The sequence below is a fragment of the Rhinoraja longicauda genome, chromosome 8 (genome assembly GCF_053455715.1).
Source record: "Rhinoraja longicauda isolate Sanriku21f chromosome 8, sRhiLon1.1, whole genome shotgun sequence".
NCBI classification, from domain to species: domain Eukaryota; kingdom Metazoa; phylum Chordata; class Chondrichthyes; order Rajiformes; family Arhynchobatidae; genus Rhinoraja; species Rhinoraja longicauda.
The window spans coordinates 48,874,106-48,893,556 of NC_135960.1; the positions used below are offsets into that span (position 1 = coordinate 48,874,106).

A 19,451-nucleotide genomic window follows, 5' to 3' on the forward strand; every position below is an offset into this window, starting at 1 on the left:
AATTTATCAAAGTTCAATAAACTGACAAACCTGCACGTCTTTGGGATGTGGGAGGAAACCGGAGCACACGGAGAAAACCCACACGGTCACAGAGAGAACGTGCAAACTCCACACAGACATTGCCCGTAGAAATGGAATGTCATTTGAAATATATTACATAGTGCACATATATTAGTAGAATGTCCTTTGATTGAAGAGGAATTTTGGGAACCAAGCCAAACGTCCATGTTTAAAACGTTAGCATCTTGAGTTTATTGAGACAAGGACTTTGTTTTACTTCAATCCAGATGCAATTGTTCTAATGAATTCTGACACAGAACTTTCTATCTTTGTCATGGACTCAACACTAAACAGACAGGGTTAACAGGGCCACACCACTTTCCAGATGCTTCAGACTTCAAGGATACAATTTTACCCCAGATTTTGTTTTGCCTAACAGCATTTGGATGGCCAGAATAGGCTCTTAAATTGCAAGGCCGATCTATCCTTTGTTTCTAGGACAATTGGTCAAGAGTTCACACGAAGATTTTAGGTTTATTATTGTTGTGTACCGAGGTACAATGAAAAGCTTTGTTTTGCATGTTATCCGAACAGGTCAAATATATCATACATAAACACAATCAAGTCAAGCTCAAGTACAATAGATAGAGCAAACAGGAAGATACAGAGTGCAGAATATAGCTCTCAGCATTCTTTGTAGCACCTCAGTTCCGTAGACAAAGTCCAATGTTCTCAATGGGGTAGAGGTGAATGAGACAGCACCTTAACTTATGGAAGGACCGTTCAAAAGCCTGATAACAGAGGGGGAAAAGCTCCGCATGCTATTGGGTAGGATAGAATCACTGTTTTGGTAGCCTTGTGTTGCGTATGTGAGCAATGTAATTTTTTGTTTAGTTTAGTTTAGAGATACAGCAGGGAAACAGGCTCTTTGGCCCACCAAGTCCTCGCTGACCAGCAATCCCTGTACACTAGCACTATCCTACACACTACAGGCTTGTATACACTGGAATTTAGAAGGATGAGAGGAGATCTTATCGAAACGTATAAGATTATTAAGGGGATGGACACGTTAGAGGCAGGAAACATGTTCCCAATGTTGGGGGAGTCCAGAACAAGGGGCCACAGTTTAAGAATAAGGGGTAGGCCATTTAGAACTGAGATGAGGAAAAACTTTTTCAGTCAGAGAGTTGTGAATCTGTGGAATTCTCTGCCTCAGAAGGCAGTGGAGGCCAATTCTCTGAATGCATTCAAGAGAGAACTAGATAGAGCTCTTAAGGATAGCGGAGTCAGGGGGTATGGGGAGAAGGCAGGAACGGGGTACTGATTGAGAATGATCAGCCATGATCACATTGAATGGCGGTGCTGGCTCGAAGGGCCGAATGGCCTCCTCCTGCACCTATTGTCTATTGTCTATTGTCTAGGAACAATTTACAATTCTTACCAAAGCCAATTAACCTACAAACCTGTAAATCTTTTTAAGATGGATGTATACCTGGTCACCCGGGGAAAACCCACATTGCCACAGGGAGAACATGCAAACTCCGTACAGACAGCACCCATAGTCAAGATCGAACCCAGGTCTCTGGGACTATAAGGCAGCAACTTTACCGCTGCACCACCGTGCTGCTCTTAAATAATCTTGGTTTATGGTATTGGATTTATTTTTGTACGATTTATAATATTACTATACAATATATTATTGCTACAGTTATCATCTTATGATTACTAATTATGTTTTTTATTATTAGTGTGAGGGATTTTGTCAGGCTATTAATCACATTTGGCTTCCTACCAGCCATTGTTGTGTTGGGGACTTATTCTGTGATGCAGAGAAAGTCCCCTGGTAGACACATGGAGACTGCATGTTGAGTTAATTGTGATGAAAGAAAAATAAAGACCCCATTTGTAGCACGGTTATGACCCGCAGCCCAGAGTGTTCGGAGCATTTAACACCAAAACCTAGGGCCACACTAATATAAACTAAACTAAAGCTAATGGAACCTCTCCACTCATTCTTTCTCTGCAATCCCAGAACTCAGGATAGGAGTCCCTGCCCTCAGTTTCCACTCCGCCTTGCCTTCATGTTCCAGTTTCCCACATTTCCAGCATCAAGCCACCGTCAAACAAATCCGCCATCTTCTCTACCTTCAGCGTTCCGAAAGGTCCATTTCTACAGCACCTCATATTCCGCCTGGGTAGCTTCCAACCCAATTGATTTCTCCTACTTTAGGTAACCTTCCACTAATTCCTCCCCTGACATCCCCCTTTCTCCCCCACACTCCCTTTTTTCTTTCCCCTCCCTCTCCACCCCTGTGCCCCACCCAGACTCCCAATTGTTTCTCCCCGCCCCCCTTCCCTCTCCTGCCACTTTCCTCCCTCTGGCTTCACAATTTGCAGCTCTTCAAACCTGTCTCATACCTTCTGCTTTTATTTCTGGCCCATGTTCCAACCATCTGCCTATCAAAAGAAACCCTTGCCTGCATCCACCTATTACCTGCAACACTTTGTCCTGCCTCTCCCAGCTTTTTTCTCCCCATCCCCAATCACTTTGAAGAAGGGTCTCGACCTATCCATATTCTCCAGTGATACTGCCTGACACACTAAGTTACTTCAGCACTTAGTGTCCTTTTGTGATTCAAACTGCATCTGCAGGTCCTAATATCTACTGGATCGTTGCTGGACCTACACGGCGGTCGAGTTGCTGCCTCACAGCAGCAGAGACCACAGTTCAATGCTGACCTCAGGTGCTATCTGTACAGAGTTTGTACGTTCTTTCTGTGACCGCGTGGGTATCCTCCAGGTGCTCTGGTTCCCTCCCGCAACCCAAAGACGTGTGGGTTTGTAGATTAATTGGCTTCTGTAAATTGTCCTTAGTGTGCAGGAGAGAACAAGTGTGAATGTGCGATTGTTGGTCGGCATGGACTCGGTGGGCCGAAGAGCCTGTTTCCATGCTGTGTCTTCTAAACTAAACTTAACCTGATCTAAACTGGCCTGATCTATACCCTGCTGCACTGCTTTCGCAGTGACAGATTTGTAAGTGAACTTGGGTGCAAATGCATGAATGAACTAACCCATGTGTTCCTGGGATCTGTTTCCACTGATATTTGGAATGCCAGCGCATTCTTAGAGGCTCTTGAAATTTTATAGATATACTTAAATCATTACCAGTCCTACTTCAAATCATATCAAAACAATAATATATCAAAAATCACTGACAACTTTTAAAATTCTAAATTGCTATCACCAACTTTATGACCGAAACTCCCCATATAAATTTGGCTTGTACGATTTTAAGTAGAGGCTCAGTGGGGTTTTAGATTATTATGTGACATATTTATATGGGCAGCTTCAGGATATGAAACTTTAACCTGTTCGTGTCCCAGTGCAAAATTTAGTTTGGCTTATTAATGTCATGTGTACCGAGATACAGTGGAAGGCTTTTGTTTGCATGCTATCCAGTCAAGAGACAAGACTATACATGAATAGAATCAAGCCGTCCAGAGTGCAAAGATAAAGGATAAAGTTTTAAACACCGCATGGATGAACTCCAGAAATTGTTCATCCCTGTCTGGCGAAAAAATAAAACTGGGAAGGCGGCTCAACCGTGGCTGACGAGAGAAGTCAAGGACAGTGTTAAATTCAAGGAAGAGGCATTGAAGAAGCGGCAAACCAGAGGACTAGAAGATATTTAGAACTCAACAGAAGAGGACAAAGGGGTTAATTATGGGGAAAAAAGAGCATGAAAGAAAGCTTGCGGGGAATATAAAAACTGACTGTAAAGGTTTATTTAGGTATGTAAAAAGGAAAAGTCAAGACGAATGTAGGTCCCTTACAGACAGACAGGTGAATTTATAATGGGAAATAAGGAAATGGCAGAACATTTAAACAAGTACTTTGGTTCTGTCTTCACTAAGGAAGACACAAACAATCTCCTGGAAATACTTGGGGACCGATGATCTAGTGGGAGGGAGGAACTGAAATGAATCCACATTAGTCAGAAAAAATGGTGTTAAAGATAAACTGTTGGAACTGAAAGCAGATAAATCCCCAGGGCCTGGTGGTCTGCTTCCCAGAGTATTCAGGGAGGCGGCCCTAGAAATTGTGGATGCATTGGTGATCATTTTCCAATGTTCTCTGGACTCTGGATCAGTTCCTGTGGACTGGAGGGTAGCTAATGTAACTCCACATTTTAAGAAAGGAGGGAGAGAGAAAACAGGGAATTATAGCCTTACATCGGTCGTGGGGAAGATGCTGGAGTCGATTATTAAAGATGTTATAGCGGCACATTTGAAAAGCAGTGACGGGATCGGTCAAAGTCAGCATGGATTTATGAAAATTAGAGCACATGGTAGGTTGTTGGCATGGATAGAGAACTGGTTGGCAGACAGGAAGCAAAGAGTAGGAATTAACTGGTCCTTTTCAGAATGGCAGGCAGTGACTAGTGGGGTGCCGCAAGGCTCGGTGCTGGGACCCCAGTTGTTTACAAAATATATTAACGATTTAGATGATGGGATTTAAATGTAACATTTCCAAGTTTGCGGATGACACAAAGCTGGGTAGCAGTGTGAGCTGCGAGGAGGATGTTATGAGGCTGCAGGGTGACTTGGATAGGTTGGGTGAGTGGGCAAAAGCATGGCAGATGCAGTATAATGTGGATAAATGTGAGGTTATCCACTTTGGTGGCAAGAACGGGAAAGCAGAATATTATCTGAATGGTGTCAGATTAGGAGAAGGGGAGGTGCAACGAGACCTGGGTGTGCTTGTACATCAGTCATTGAAAGTAAGCATGCAGTTACAGCAGGCAGTGAAGAAAGCCAATGACATGTTGGCCTTCATTGCGAGAGGATTTGAGTTTAGGAGGAAGGAGGTTCAACTGCAGTTGTACAGGGCCCTGGTGAGACCGCACCTGGAGTATTGTGTGCAATTTTGATCTACTAATTTGAGAAAGGACATTCTTGCTATTGAGGGAGTGCAGCATAAGTTCACCAGGTTAATTCCTGGGATGGCCGGACTGACATATGATGAAAGAATGGGTCGACTGGGCTTGTATTCGCTGGAATTTAGAAGGATGAGAGGGGATCTTATAGGAACATTAAAATTCTTCGAGGATTGGACAGGGTAGACACAGGAAAAATGTTCCCAATGTTGGGGGAGTCCAGAACCAGGGGTTACAGTTTAAGAATAAAGGATAGGCCATTTAGGACTGAGATGAGGAAAAACTTTTTCACTCAGAGAATTGTTAATCGGTGGAATTCTCTGCCACAGAAGGCAGTGGAGGCCAATTCACTGAATGTTTTCAAGAGAGAGTTAGATTTAGCTCATTAGGGCTAAGGGAATGAAGAGATATGGGGGAAAAGCCAGAACGGGATATTGATTTTGGATGATCAGCCATGATCATATTGAATGGCGGTGCTGGCTCGAAGGGCCAAATGGTCTACTCCTGCACCTATTTTCTGAGGGTACAACAGTTAGTGCAAAGATATAACATCAAACGAAGAGTTCACCTTAACCCTAACTTTGTTTCATCAGCAAAGTTTGGTACATTTATTCCCTGCTCTTTCATCAGAGTCTAAAAACCGCTGAGGACTCAGTAACAATCTTGTGGTAGCCCAGAAGTTTCAAGCTGCCAATCTGACAAATGGTTTAAATTCCTACTCTTATGTTCCCTGCCTATCTATGCAGCACAGTTAATTTGCTCCATAACTGAAAGCCATGCCATCAGTGCCAAGCGTCCTCTTTTCAATTCCCTTTCTAAAATCTCTCTTTCTTCATCAAGACAGTGTCAATATTTCATTTTAAGGTTTGATAAGCATTGTGAAGATTCTTGACACATTTGGCTCTGTGAATGGCAGAATAGAACATAGAACACAGAACATAGCAAAGGTACAGCACAGAAACAGGCCCTTCACCCCACAATGCCTCTAATTCTTTAAAAGATTGAGGAGGTTTAGTATGTTAACGAATGTTTTCTTTAACTTCTACAGGAATACAGTCACATAGAAACATGGAAAATAGGTGCAGGAGGAGGCCATTTGGCCCTTCGAGCCCACACTGCCATTCATTATGATCATGGCTGATCATCCACAATCAGTAACCCGTGCCTGCCTTCTCCCCATATCCCTTGATTCCACTTGCCCCTGGAGCTCCATCTAACTCTCTCTTAAATTCATCCAGTGATTTGGCCTCCACTGCCCTCTGTGGCAGAGAATTCCACAAATTCACATCTCTGTGGGAGAAAAAGTTCCTTCTCACCTCAGTTTTAAATGGCCTCCCCTTTATTCTAAGACTGTGGCCCCTGGTTCTGAACTCCCCCAACATTGGGAACATTTTTCCTGCATTTAGCTTGTCCAGTCCTTTTATAATTTTATATGTCTCTATAAGATCCCCTCTCATCCTTCTAAACTCCAGTGAATACAAGCCTAGTCTTTCCAATCTTTCCTCATATGACAGTCCCGCCATCCCAGGGATCAATCTTGTGAACCTACGCTGCACTGCCTCAATTACAAGTAGAGTGCATGCTGATCCACCCACCCTGGCCACACTCTCATTTCATACCTGCCGTCAAGAAGGTGGTACAGGAGCCTTTGGTTAATAACATTTTTTTTAAATATAGATGTAAGGAACAGCAGATGCTGGTTTACTAAAATGAAAGCACAAAGTGCACAAACTCAGTGCGCAGGCAGCTCGCTGGAGTATCAGTCTGAAGAAGGATCTTGACCCAAAACATCACCTATCCATAGAAGGAATCTACAAGAATCTACAAAAAGGCAGGCAGTATCATCAGAGACCCATGCCACCCTGGTCACACTCTCATTTCACTCCTGCCATCGGGAAGGTGGTGTAGGAGACTGAAAACTGTAACGTTCAGGTTCAGGAGCAAATTCTCCCCTACAGCCATCAGGCTATTAAACACTCCAACCAAATAAGCTCTGGACTACATTGACTTCGGGGCATTGTTTTTACAGAGTACTACGTTTACATATTTGTTGTGCTGCTCCAAGTAAGAATTTCATTGTTCCAGTGGAGGCCAGTTCGTTGGATGCTTTCAAGAGAGTGCTGGATAGAGCTCTTAAGGATAGCGGAGTGAGGGGGTATGGGGAGAAGGCAGGAACGGGGTACTGATTGAGAGTGATCAGCCATGATCGCATTGAATGGCGGTGCTGGCTCGAAGGGCTGAATGGCCTACTCCTGCACCTATTGTCTATTGTCTATTGTCTATTTCAGGACCTATGACAATAAAATACTCTTGACTCTTGACAATGTCTGTGCTAAACATAATGCCAAGATAAACTAACCTCATCTGCCAGCACATGATCCATAACTCTCCGTTCTCTGCATATCCGTGTGCCTATCTAAAAGCCTCTTAAATGCCACAATCGTATCTGCCTCCACCATCACCCCTGGCAGCGCATTCCAAGCACCCACCTCCCTCTGTGCAAAGACAATTACCCTGCACATCTTCTTTAGGCTTTGCCCCTCTCACTTGAAAGCTCTGCCCTCTAGTTTTTGATATTTCCTCCCTGGGAAGAAAGGTTCTGACTGTCTACCCTGTCTATGCCTCTCATAATTGTATGTACTTTTTTATCAGATCTCCCCTCAACCTCTGGCATTCTAGAGAACACAATCCAAGATGGTCCAAACTCTCCTTCTCCTTTACAACCCCAAACCCAGGCAGCATTCTGTCAAACATCTTCTGCACCCTCTGCAGTGCCAATGTTGGTCTAAAATTATTTTGTTTTTACCTCTCATGTCAATTTTGATTGGCAACTGAACCTCCAAGAAACATAATGCACCAAAAGTTCTTCAATGTCCCAACCTGACCCGAAACGTCACCTATTCTTTTTCTCCAGAAATACTGTCTGACTCAGAGTTACTCCAGCACTTTAGGTCTCTTGTTGTGAACCAGCATCTGCAGTTCCTCGTTTCTCCTCTCAAATAAATAGATACTCTTTTGATTTGATTTCTCTGAGCTTTCACTCGGAGCTTTGCAACCCCAACCCTGAAAAATGCCATGGAGGTACTTGATATTAATTTTTAGAATCAGCATTTCCTCAGATTTGTAACCAGGAACAAGCTCAGCTAATCCAACTAGCGAACAGTTAAAAGTATAATTTGTGGAATAAATGCATGCCTTCTCTACAGGAGGTCTGCTGTGTGAGAATAATGTGAGATAGTCATTCAATAACACTGTGTGCAGTTCTGTTTGCCCCATTACAGGAAAGACGTGGAAGCTTTGGAGAGGGTGTAGCAGATGTTTACCAGAATGCTGCCTGGATTAGAGGGCTTCAGCTGCAGGGCAAGATTGGATAGACTTGGATTGCTTTCTCTGGAACAGAGGAGATTAAGGGGAGACTTGAGTATATAAAATTATGAGAGGCAAAGATAGGGTAGACAGTCAGAACCTTCCCCCCCCCCCAGGTGAAAATGTCCAACTTTAGAAAGCATAGCTATAAACTGGGAGGAGGAAACATTAATGGAGTTGTGAAAGACACTGGGTCTTTTTCACACGGAGAGTGGAGGTGGACCTGGGACACATTGCCTGGGGTGGTGGTGGAGGCAGATACCATAGTGGCATTTATGAGGCTTTGAGAGAGGCAAGTGGAAGAGCAGGGAATAGAGGGATATGGACCATGTACAGGCAAATGAGATCAGTTTAACAGCATCATATTCGGCACAAACGTTGTGGGCTGGCGGGTCTATTCCAGTGCTCTACGCTCTATCGGTGGGACAGTGGTAGAGTTACTGCCTTACAGCACCAGAGACCTGGGTTCGATCCTGACTACGGGTGCTGTCTGTACGGAGTTTGTACGTTCTCCCTGTGACGGCGTGGGTTTTCCCCGGGTGCTCCGGATTCCTTCCACACTCCAAAATGGCTAACTGGCTTTGGTAAAAATTGCAAACTGTCCCTAGTGTGTAGGATAGTGCGAGTGTACCAGGATCGCTGGTCGGCGTGGACTCAGTGGGCCAATGGGCCCATTTCCAGCTATACCTCTAAACTAAACTAAAATGATGTAAGCTCTATGCTCTACACTCTAACACATGGCAACACCCGATTAGAATAAAATAGAGGTTAACAACATTTAAAAAAGGGGGATTTCCTTTTATTTTCTGCAGTAGGACAAGAGTAAGCTAAACTTGCAAGTACTGTTTGCTGATTCTTACCTGATGAATGTCATCACCAAAGCTACCTCCCGCTAATACAACATGAGCCACTTCAGATGAGGACCCGTTCATAGCTTTAAGGCCTGCATGGTCACTATTTGAGCCGAGATCCTCACCAGAGTCTCAGACACGATACACTGTTCAATACTTCACACAACATTGAATTTTACAAAAATAACGTTGTTATTTGCAAAGTTTTCGTACCCTCGCTAATGGTGAAACTGCATTGTAATCAGCAGGGAGCAGGAGGAACGATGTCCTTTTCAAGTGTAGCATGCAGTCATTTTGTGGTTTATTTATGTTCCTCCGGTACTGTAATCTAAAATAAAAGTTGTCGATTCATTCTGTGCTTGCAAGGATAGATTCTTTCCACATCCTTCCGCTTTGTTGGCAATCAAACAATCGGGGGTAGAAATTAGCATTTTATCACTGCCTTGTGTGTGAAAAAACATTGTTGCTTCTAAAGGTGCAAGACTTCAGTGCAAATACTGATGGCACCAGAAAACAGAATAAAATATAGTTCCGTGCATATTAATTCCTAGTCCAACATTTAATCACAGTCCAACTTTCCAATCCCACTGAAGAAGTCTCAGAGTTTATGATCCTGTTAACCTCAAAAACTCTTTCACATCTTTACTTCCTACTTCCTTTTTTTTTTATACGTGTGGTTAGTTAGTGTTGGTTTACTTATTAACATTAATACTTCTGTCACTGCAAGAAAATGTTTGCGAAAATATGCTGTATTCTGAACTTTTTTTATACTCTCGTGCTAGGAAGAGAACAAATTGTACTAATTACAGTGGAGAACCCCATAAATGCTGAGACAAACACAAAAAAAAACAGCCAGCAGGTGAAAGATAGTTAACTAAAGATAGCACCGTATAAAATGTTTGTGACCCAGGTCATTGACTAGAACACAGAACAGTACAGTATGGTGGCGCAGTGGTAGAGTTGCTCTCTCACAGTGCCAAGGACCCGGGTTCAATCCTGACTGTGGGTATTACATGTACTGAGTTTGTATGTTCCCCCTGTGATCCCATGGGCTTTCTCTGGTTCCCCCTCACACTCCAAAGACATTTGGCTTTGTAGGTTAATCGGCTTTGGCAAAAAAAAAAGTGTCCCTATTGTGTCGTATAGTGTGAGTGTACGGGATGATCGCTGGTCAGCGCGGACTCGCGGTGAGCTGAAGGGCCTTTTTCCGCACTGCATCTCTAAAATCTACAGCAGAGGAACAGGCCCTTCAGCCCACAATGTCCGTGCCAAACATGATGCCTTGTTAAACTAATCTTCTCTGCCAGCACGAGATCCATATCCCTCCATTCCTTGCATATCCATGTACTTATCTAAAAGCCTCTTCAATGCCACAGTCGTATCTAACTCCACTACCACCCTCGACAGTGCGTTCCAGGCACCCACCACTCTCTGTGTAAAAGATGTGCCCTGCACATCTCCATTAAACTTTGCCCTTCTCACCTTAAACCCAGACCTTCTAATCCTTGATATTTCCTCAATAAATTAAAATCTGCTTCATTACATTGGATTACTGCAAGCTAATTAATATTCCACTTCGTTTCGTTGGGTTGCTGCTGTCTAAATTACTTAAATTATTGCATCGTATGGGAGGCGCATTCCCAATCTCGTTGTACCCCTGGGTACAATGACAATAAAGATATATTGTATTGTATTGTATATTGTATTGTATAAGGTCCCATATAATTTTCCATGACAATTTAAATGAAATATCCTCATCAATAATGAAATGAAACATTTACAATGGGAGCAGGACACAAACATCTAATGAGTCAATTTGTGGGGTCAAGGAAAGAGGGTTCACATCGCGGCCCTGTTTCCACCACTACGCACAAGAAAGGCAAGAAGGGCAAGAAGCCATTGTATGCAGATGCCGAGAAGTGTGTTCAGCTCTGGCTGAACAATTTCTAATCTTGTGATGTGGACTCGATATGAAGAAGAGTCCAGATGCAACTGAAATCAGTGATCCACTCCATTTTGAAGAAATGCATGAAAGCATGCCAACGCCTCTACTTCCTTAGGCTTAGGGTTGTCTTTCCCAACAACCCTCCCCAAGTTCTACAGGTGCATCGTAAAAAACATTTTATCGGGATGCATCACAGTATGGTTTGGGAACAGCTCCATCCAAGACCGCACAGAATGGTAGAAAAATGTGGACAGACCATCATACAAACCAGCCTCCCTTCCATTGACTCCATCTTCCATTCATGCTGCCATGGCAAGGCCGCCAGAATAATTAAGAATGAGTCTCACCCCGGTTATGACCTCTTTCCCCCTCTCCCATCAGGCAAGAGTACAGAAGTGTGAAAACACACACCTTTAGATTCAGGGACAGTTTCTTCCCAGCTGTTATCACCCAACTGAACCATTCTATCAGCAACTAGAGAGTTGCTGATAGGATGCTGTGCTACCATCCTGTGCTACCATCTGTGCTACCATCTATCTCATTGGAGACCTCCAACTAGGGTCTAAAACTTTACTGGGCTTCATCTCGCACTCAACATTACACCCTTTATCCTGTATCTGTACACTGTGAACAGGTTGATTGTAATCATGGATATTATTTCCGCTGATTGAATAGCACGCAACAAAAAGCTTTTCACTTTTCAGTACATGTGACAATAAACTAAACTTGTACTGAAAGGGTAATCATTGGAGCATTCAAGAAAGAGATTTTTGCAGTGAAGAATGTAAACAGTCTCAAAGGGAACATTAGCAATCTATGATGCTGCAAGTTTTTATGTCTAAGAACATCTTGGATAATCCACTTTCGGAATGCTAGCTTTTAAAAATTGTTTAATGTATTTTCCAGCATTACAAACCGTACTATTATGCACCATTAAGATACAAAATCCAGAGAAAAGTGGATCAATTAGTCACATTTCAACTAGCAATATCTGATGCTCGTAAAGTAAAACTTTTGATTTGCAAAAGAATTTTATACAAAGGGTGGTGGGTGCATGGAATGAGCTGCCGGAGAAGGTAGTTGAGGCAGGGACTAACACAACGTTTAAGAAAATGTTTGACTGTTACATGGATAGGACAGGTTTAGAGGGATATGGGTCAAACGCAGGCAGGTGGGACTCGTGATGGGACATGTTGGTCAATGTGGCGAAATTGTGCCCGTTTCCTCACTTTATGACTCTATGATTCTCACCCAGAAGCGTTTTATCATGAAAAGACATTGAGCTTCAGCTCTACCCGTGAAAGGCATCACCGTCTCCTCAGTGTGACTTACAACTCTACCGTATAAAAATCTCCAATAACACATAATACTTCTCTTTCCTGTGCCTCTCCCACCCTGATGCACACACATTTTCCCCACTATCTCCCATCCCTCCCAGTCAACCCGCTCCTTTCCCCTCCTTCAAACACTCATCTCCCATCCCACAATCCCTCAGTTCCCCTTTTATCCACCCCTCTCTCTTCTCCCCTCAAACATGTCCCCTTCCACCTGTATCCCTGCCTGTGGTTCTATATTTCAATCCTCTTCTCTCCTTATCCGATACCCTTTTGCCAATAGCTCTGCCTATTTTCCAATCCCTCCAATCCCCCACCCCATGCCGCTCATCCCCATCTCACACTCCCTCTTCTTCCCTTTCTCATCAGTCAAAAGAAGTGTGAAAACGCTCTCCTCCTTCATGGACAGTTTCTACTCAGCTGTTATCAGGCAACTGAACCATCCTCTCACCAGCTATGGCGCGGTCCTGAGCTACCATCCACCTCATTGAAGACCCATCTTTAATTGGACTCTACTGGACTTTATCTTGCACTAAATGTTATTCTCTTTATCCTGTATCTGTACATTGCGGACAGCTTGATTGTAATCATGTATAGTTTTTTTGCTAACTGAATAGCACACAGCAAAAATGCTTTTCACTGTACCTCAGTACACGTGACAATACTAAACGAAACTAAATAAACTAAACCCATTACTTGCCACGCTTTGGACTGCCCCACTTCTCTTTTCCAGCTTTCTCCTTCCCCTACTGCAATCAGGGTTCCGACCCGAAATGTCACCTGTTCCTTCAATCCTCAGATGCTGCCTGATCTTTTGAGTTACTCCAGCACGTTTTGTTTTGCAAAAGATGTTTGCCTTTGGCTCCAGCCTCTTAAACAGTACAGGTTTGTTCTTTTCGATTCATAAACTGCATCCAAGCTCAATTAATTGAGGCTTATCTTTTCCTTACAATGCTGCAAGTACTGTGGCATCAGGTTGAAAATCAAGGAAAAAGCACCAACTTACCACGGGATGCCTGTGTGTTTGGAGTCTCCGGGTGGGCCAGGACTTAGCTGAACAGATTCTCACCAGAATAAATAGGAAGCTGAAAAAAATGTAAATATTTAAATGGAGGTAAGTTGCTGTTGTCAGGCTGCCAAGTGCCAATACTATTTCCTTAACCTGTGCACAAGCCGTGAGCAGTGCAGATGATTAAGTGGCTATTTACATCAGCTCCTGTAAGGATATCTGGTGCTTAAATCCACTTCAATCTCCTGGAAGCTTTAGACTAGCTTCTTTATGTTACACTGGATACCTGCAGTTAATATGCCCGATACGAAAGGAGGAATATCCCAGCTCTTTGCTTCAAGGTTATGCTCAAAACCCAAGATTAGTTAGTGCCAGCCCTGTCAGGTATTTTACCAGCTGAGGTGAGAGAATAAATGACCATTATATCGAAGGTACTGGAGTAATTCAACGGGTCAGGCAGCATGTCTGGAGAACATGGACAGGTATCATTTCAGGTCGGGACCTTTTTCCAGACTGATTGTGGTGCAGGAGTGTGGATGGGAAAGAAAGCTGAAAGAGTCGAGGGGCAGAACAAAGCCTGGCAAGTAATAGGTGGATATAGGTGAGGGGGGGAGGGGGGAGGGGGGGTGATAGCCAAATGGTTGGACAAAAGCCAAAGATGAAAAGACAGAAGGTGTGAGACAAAAAGATTGTGGGGTATCGAATTGTGATGCTGGAAGGGGAGTGGGGGGCAGAAATAGGTGCGAGTGAGGAATAGTGTTTGAATGGACCGAGATTATTGAATGCTGATGTAATGTCTTAAAAACTTACACACAAAGTTAGCGGTCGGGTATATCACGTAATCAGGAAGGTAAATGAAATGTCGGCCTTCAAAACAAATTCAATGGCGAGAGGAACACTTAACGTTTCAGGTGCCTGAGTTTTTCTCAGATCTAGGGAAAGCTAACGATCAAAATGTTTAAAGTGGCAGCAAATCAAGGAGTGGTTGGCAATAACTTGTTTTACATTACCAGCATGTTTTGTTTTTATTACAAAGTCTCAACATGAGTCTGAATAATAATCTGACCCGAAACGTCACCCATGCATATTCACCAGAGATGCTGCCTGACCCGCTGAGTTACTCCAGCACTTTGGGTCTATTTTTCTCAACATGGGCAGTTTTTTTGCATTTTGGTAAAAACAGGGAAGTCTTGTGCAGCTGTATGGGGGATTGGCTGGTACTATGGTCAAAGAAAAAAAGTGAACCAGCCAATTTCCATCTACTAACACTCTCCTCCGCCTAGCAGAGCTGGTTCTTCCCCTTAACAACTTCTCCTTTGAGTCCTCCCACTTCCTCCAAACCAGAGGCGTAGCTATGGGCACTCGCATGGGCCCTAGCTATGCTTGCGTCTTTGTCGGGTACATCGAACAATCCCTGTTCCGGGCGTACACCGGCCCCATCCCCGAACTCTACCTCCGCTACATTGACGACTGCATTGGTGATACTTCTTGTACCCATGCAGAACTCACTGACTTCATACACTTCACTTCCAATTTCCATCCTGCTCTTAAATATACCTGGACTATCTCTGACATCTCCCTACCGTTTCTGGACCTCACCATCTCCATCACAGGAGACAGACTAGTGACTGACATCTGCTACAAACCCACTGACCCACACAGCTATCTTGACTACACTTCTTCCCACCCTGACTCCTGCAAAAAGTCTATCCCCTACTCCCAATTCCTCCATCTACGCCGCATCTGCGTCCGGGATGAGGTGTTCCACACTAGGGCATCAGAGATGTCCTCATTCTTCAGGAAATGGGGCTTCCCCTCTCCCATTATAGATGAGGCTCTCACTAGGGCATCCTCTATATCCCGCAGCTCCGCTCTTGCTCCCCCTCCCCCCATTCATAACAAGGACAGAATCCCCCTTGTCCTCACCTTCCATCCCATCAGCCAGCGTATCTAACAAATCATCCTCCAACATTTCCGTCACCTCCAACGAGACCCCACTACTGGCCACATCTTCCCATCTCCTCCCCTGTCTGCATTCCGCAGGGACCATTCCCTCCGTAACTCCCTGGTCCACTCGTCCCTTCCTACCCAAACCACCCCTCCCCGGGCACTTTCCCCTGCAACCACAGGAGATGCAACACCTGTCCCTTTACCTGCCCCTCAACTCCATCCAAGGACCCAAACAGTCTTTCCAGGTGAGACAAAGGTTCACCTGCACCTCCTCCAACCTCATCCATTGTATCCGCTGCTCTAGACATCAATTTCTCTACATCGGCGAAACCAAACGCAGTTCTCCCTCTATCTTCCTGTCTCCACCTATATCCTTTCTTTGTCCCGCCCCCCTGACATCAGTCTGAAGAAGGGTCTCGACCCGAAACGTCATCCATTCCCTCTGTCCTAGATGCTGCCTGACCTGCTGAGTTACTCCAGCATTTTGTGATACCTTCGATTTGTACCAGCATCTGCAGCTATTTTTCTACACTTTATGAAGAAAGGACGGACAGGTTTGAGAAATTCAAATGTGTGATCAACATCACACGTCAGCCCTTCTTTAGGAAGCACTACTTCAATAATAATGCAGAGTTGCCTCAAAACTTGATCAAAATTGATTATGAACATCATAGAAATGAAAACGATCCATTTGACTGAATCCGGGTTCTCCAATATTTAACTCTAGAACGATACCTGAATCTGCTTAAATGGGAACGAATAAAGGGCATGAAGTCTTCTGTCCAAAAATAGTTTTCTAAACCACTAGGCTAATTATTAGTTGCATTCTAGACAGTCTGGACAACTTTCATAAAACCACTAAATTGTAAATTTCTACGAGTTAGTTACTACTCGTCTACATTTAAAGTTTAAAAAAAGAGTTGTATTAAATACCTTAGGAGTGACCACAATAGTCACCTCCACACATGAATTATAACTTTCTATTCATAGTACCTCATTACAGACAGTTATGTACACATGTTGCTGCTAAATTCTATGATTAAGGATCGGCACTGAATGCTGAAATGCCCGATTAGGTTTATTAAATGTCATCAGAGTGATTTACCACCAATTTCTCTCTGAAGTGAAGGCAGAGGCAAAGTCGACAGACATTACACACTTCAGTGAAATTCAGTAACACCGAGGGACATTTTCTTCCAGACTTGGCCGCGGGTTTTGTTCCTTGCCAGCAAGCGACTCAAGTGAAAGAATGAGGGGGTATATCATACATGCAAGTGGTCTTTTACAACTGTGAAATTAAGAGTGTTTGAATGTGCTCGGCTCATTGAAGGATTAAAGAGACTGCGCTGTTCTTGTTGCTAGGGTGGTAGAACAGAGACTGTCCGCAGGTCAACTTGTTATAATGACATCAAATGCACGCAGCACTTCATGTCATGTGCCTACACCATGTGGATCGAAAGCACAAAAGTGTATCCCACAGTAGTTTGAACAAATTTGCAAAACAATGCCTTAGAACAAAGTATATGCAACGTGAAAATGAAATGCAATCTAAAATCAATCCCATTAAAAATAGGTCTGTTGATTTTTCACTGCACATGTGGTCTTTTCACATTCATATCAACGAGTGTTACTTCTCCAATACCAAAGTATTTCCTTACTTCATTTTCATGAGCAACAATTTTGGATTGCAAAATATTTTAGAACAAGATTTGATAAGGGGGTACTGATTTGATAAGGGGGCACTGATTTGATAAGGGAGCTGCTGACTCTCAGCGCCAGAGACCCGGGGTGAATCCTGAGCGAGGGTACTGTCTGTGTGGAGTTAGCACGTTCTTCCTGTGACCACAGGGGTTTCCCCTGGGTGCTCCTGTTTCCTCCCACATGCCAAAAACGTGTGGGTTTGTAGATTAATTAGCTTCTGTAATTAGCACCTTGTGAGCAGGGAGTGGGTATCCTACACACTGGGGACAATTTACAATTTTTACTGAAGCCATTAACCTACAAGCCTGCACATCTTTGAAAGGTGGGAGGAAACCGGAGCACCTGGAGAAAACCCACGTGGTCACAGGGAGAACGTTAAAAACTCTGCACCTGTAGCCACGATCGTACCCGGGTCTCTGGCATAATTAGGGAGCAACTCTACCGCTGCCTTACCGTGCTGTCCTAAAGATGTAAAAGAAATGCGGTTTTGAAACTGGGTTGAAAGCAATTCAGCCATAGTGTGACAATTCTGGGATCAAAATAGCAACAAGTGCATGCTACAATTCTGCGGTATTTGCGGCGTTGTGCCATGTTGGTGAAGTATTAGCTGGCTTCCTCAGGAAGTGTGCACAGCAGTATGTCCATCAGTGTACAAGGCTCATTTGTAACCTAGCCCACTGTGTTTAAGCTCAGTGGTCTGACCTTCAGTCGTGTTCATCTCAAAGATGTGTTAAACAACAAGAAGAAGCATCCTCCCACTCCACGCATCATGCCAGGAGAATGGGGGTGGTGGGGGTCATCGTCATAAGATTTATTATTATTGACTAAATCCTTGGCATACAAGAAGAAACCGGGGCAGTAACTAGGAACAGTGAAGCTTTGTGACATTATAACCTCATACATCGGGCGGCATAGTGGTAAAGTTGCAGCCTCCCAGCATCAAAGACCCAGGTTCGATCCTGACCTCGCGTGCTGACTGTACGGAGTTTGTACGTTCTCCCTGTGACTGCGTGGGTTTTGTCCGGTTTTCTCCAGTTTCTTCCCACATTCCAAAGATTGGTAGGTTTGTGGGTTAATGGGCTTCTGTAAATTACCCCTAGTGTGTAGGATATGAAACTGGCAGAACATTGAACTAGTGCACAGGAGATTGTTGGTTGGCACGGACTGGGTGGGCCAAAGGGCTTGTTTGCACACTAAATTAAACTAAATTAAACTAATCCCTCACTCTTATCATGACCATCAAGCTAGACCAACATCCAATCTGGCAGGTCATCGAGTACATATGATGATTTTAAACATGCTTATGAAACAACAAATGTTGATCTGGAACAGGATACATGCTGTGGTACTAAACAGGTCATCCTTCCCGGGTACAGGACTGCGCAGGGCTGATACACCAGGGCTGGTAGGGTGCCAGACACACCTTACCCTAGGACATACGGCCAACCCAAACCCAACATATACAGTTGGATCGAGAGGCACATGAAATTACAGATGGCTGAATCTTGCATTGAATAAAAAATGCTGGAGTAACTCAGCAGGTCAGGCGGCATCTATGGAGAACCTGGATAGGCGACATTTCGTGTTGCAACCCTACCAGACTGATTGTAGTAGGGGATATAAAGCTGGGAAAGAGCTGGGGGCAGGACAAAGCCTGGCAAGTGATAGGTGGATAGAGGTAAGGCACGGATTGGCAGATGGATGGGAACAAAGGGAAACACAAAGGAGACAAGAGGACAAAAGGAGGTTAGATAAGGAGAAAAGAGGAGTGAAATGTAAAGTCAGAGGGAGGGATATGGGGAGAAGTTGATGGGGAGGAATGGAATAGTGGTAGAAATGAGAGTGCACTGGAGTGGTGGTGGTGGTGGGGAGTGGGGAGGAAATGAGTGTCGTCAAAAATTGGAAAATTCAGTGTTCATACCGTTGGATTGTATTCAGTGTTCACACCTACACAGGCAGAAATCTGAAGGAGAGTCTAGATCCAAAACATCACCTATCGATATTATCTGGAGATGCTGCCTGACCCGCTGAGGTACTCCTACACTTTGTGCTATTGTGCTTTGGGTCTAGTATGGCTCAGGTCATAAGGTCATAAGTGATTGAAGCAGAATTAGGCCATTCGGCCCATCAAGTCTATTCCGCCATTCAATCATGGTTGATCTATCTCTCCCTCCTAACCCCATTCTCCTGCCTTCTCCCCATAGCCCCGGACACCCATACTAATCAAGAATCTATCAATTGCTGCTTGCCAGGGTCTATTTGCCAGTCACATTCTGCCACAGGTTTAGTGTAAAGAAGGCAAAGTTCCTGGCTCCATTTCATTCAAAGGGGCATCGAGGAATGCTGGCAAAACAGGGTC

At 44.0% G+C, this 19,451-nt stretch overlaps 1 protein-coding gene across 1 annotated transcript in view; it reads right to left on the reverse strand.

Annotated features, from left to right (window-relative positions):
• LOC144595939 (myosin light chain kinase, smooth muscle-like) overlaps positions 1–19,451 on the reverse strand; it is a 237,239-nt gene that overhangs the window by 207,923 nt on the left and 9,865 nt on the right. Inside the window, exon 2 of the mRNA XM_078403888.1 lies at positions 13,439–13,517. The gene's annotated coding sequence lies outside the window, so the exon portion shown is untranslated. The remainder of the gene's footprint in view (positions 1–13,438; positions 13,518–19,451) is intronic.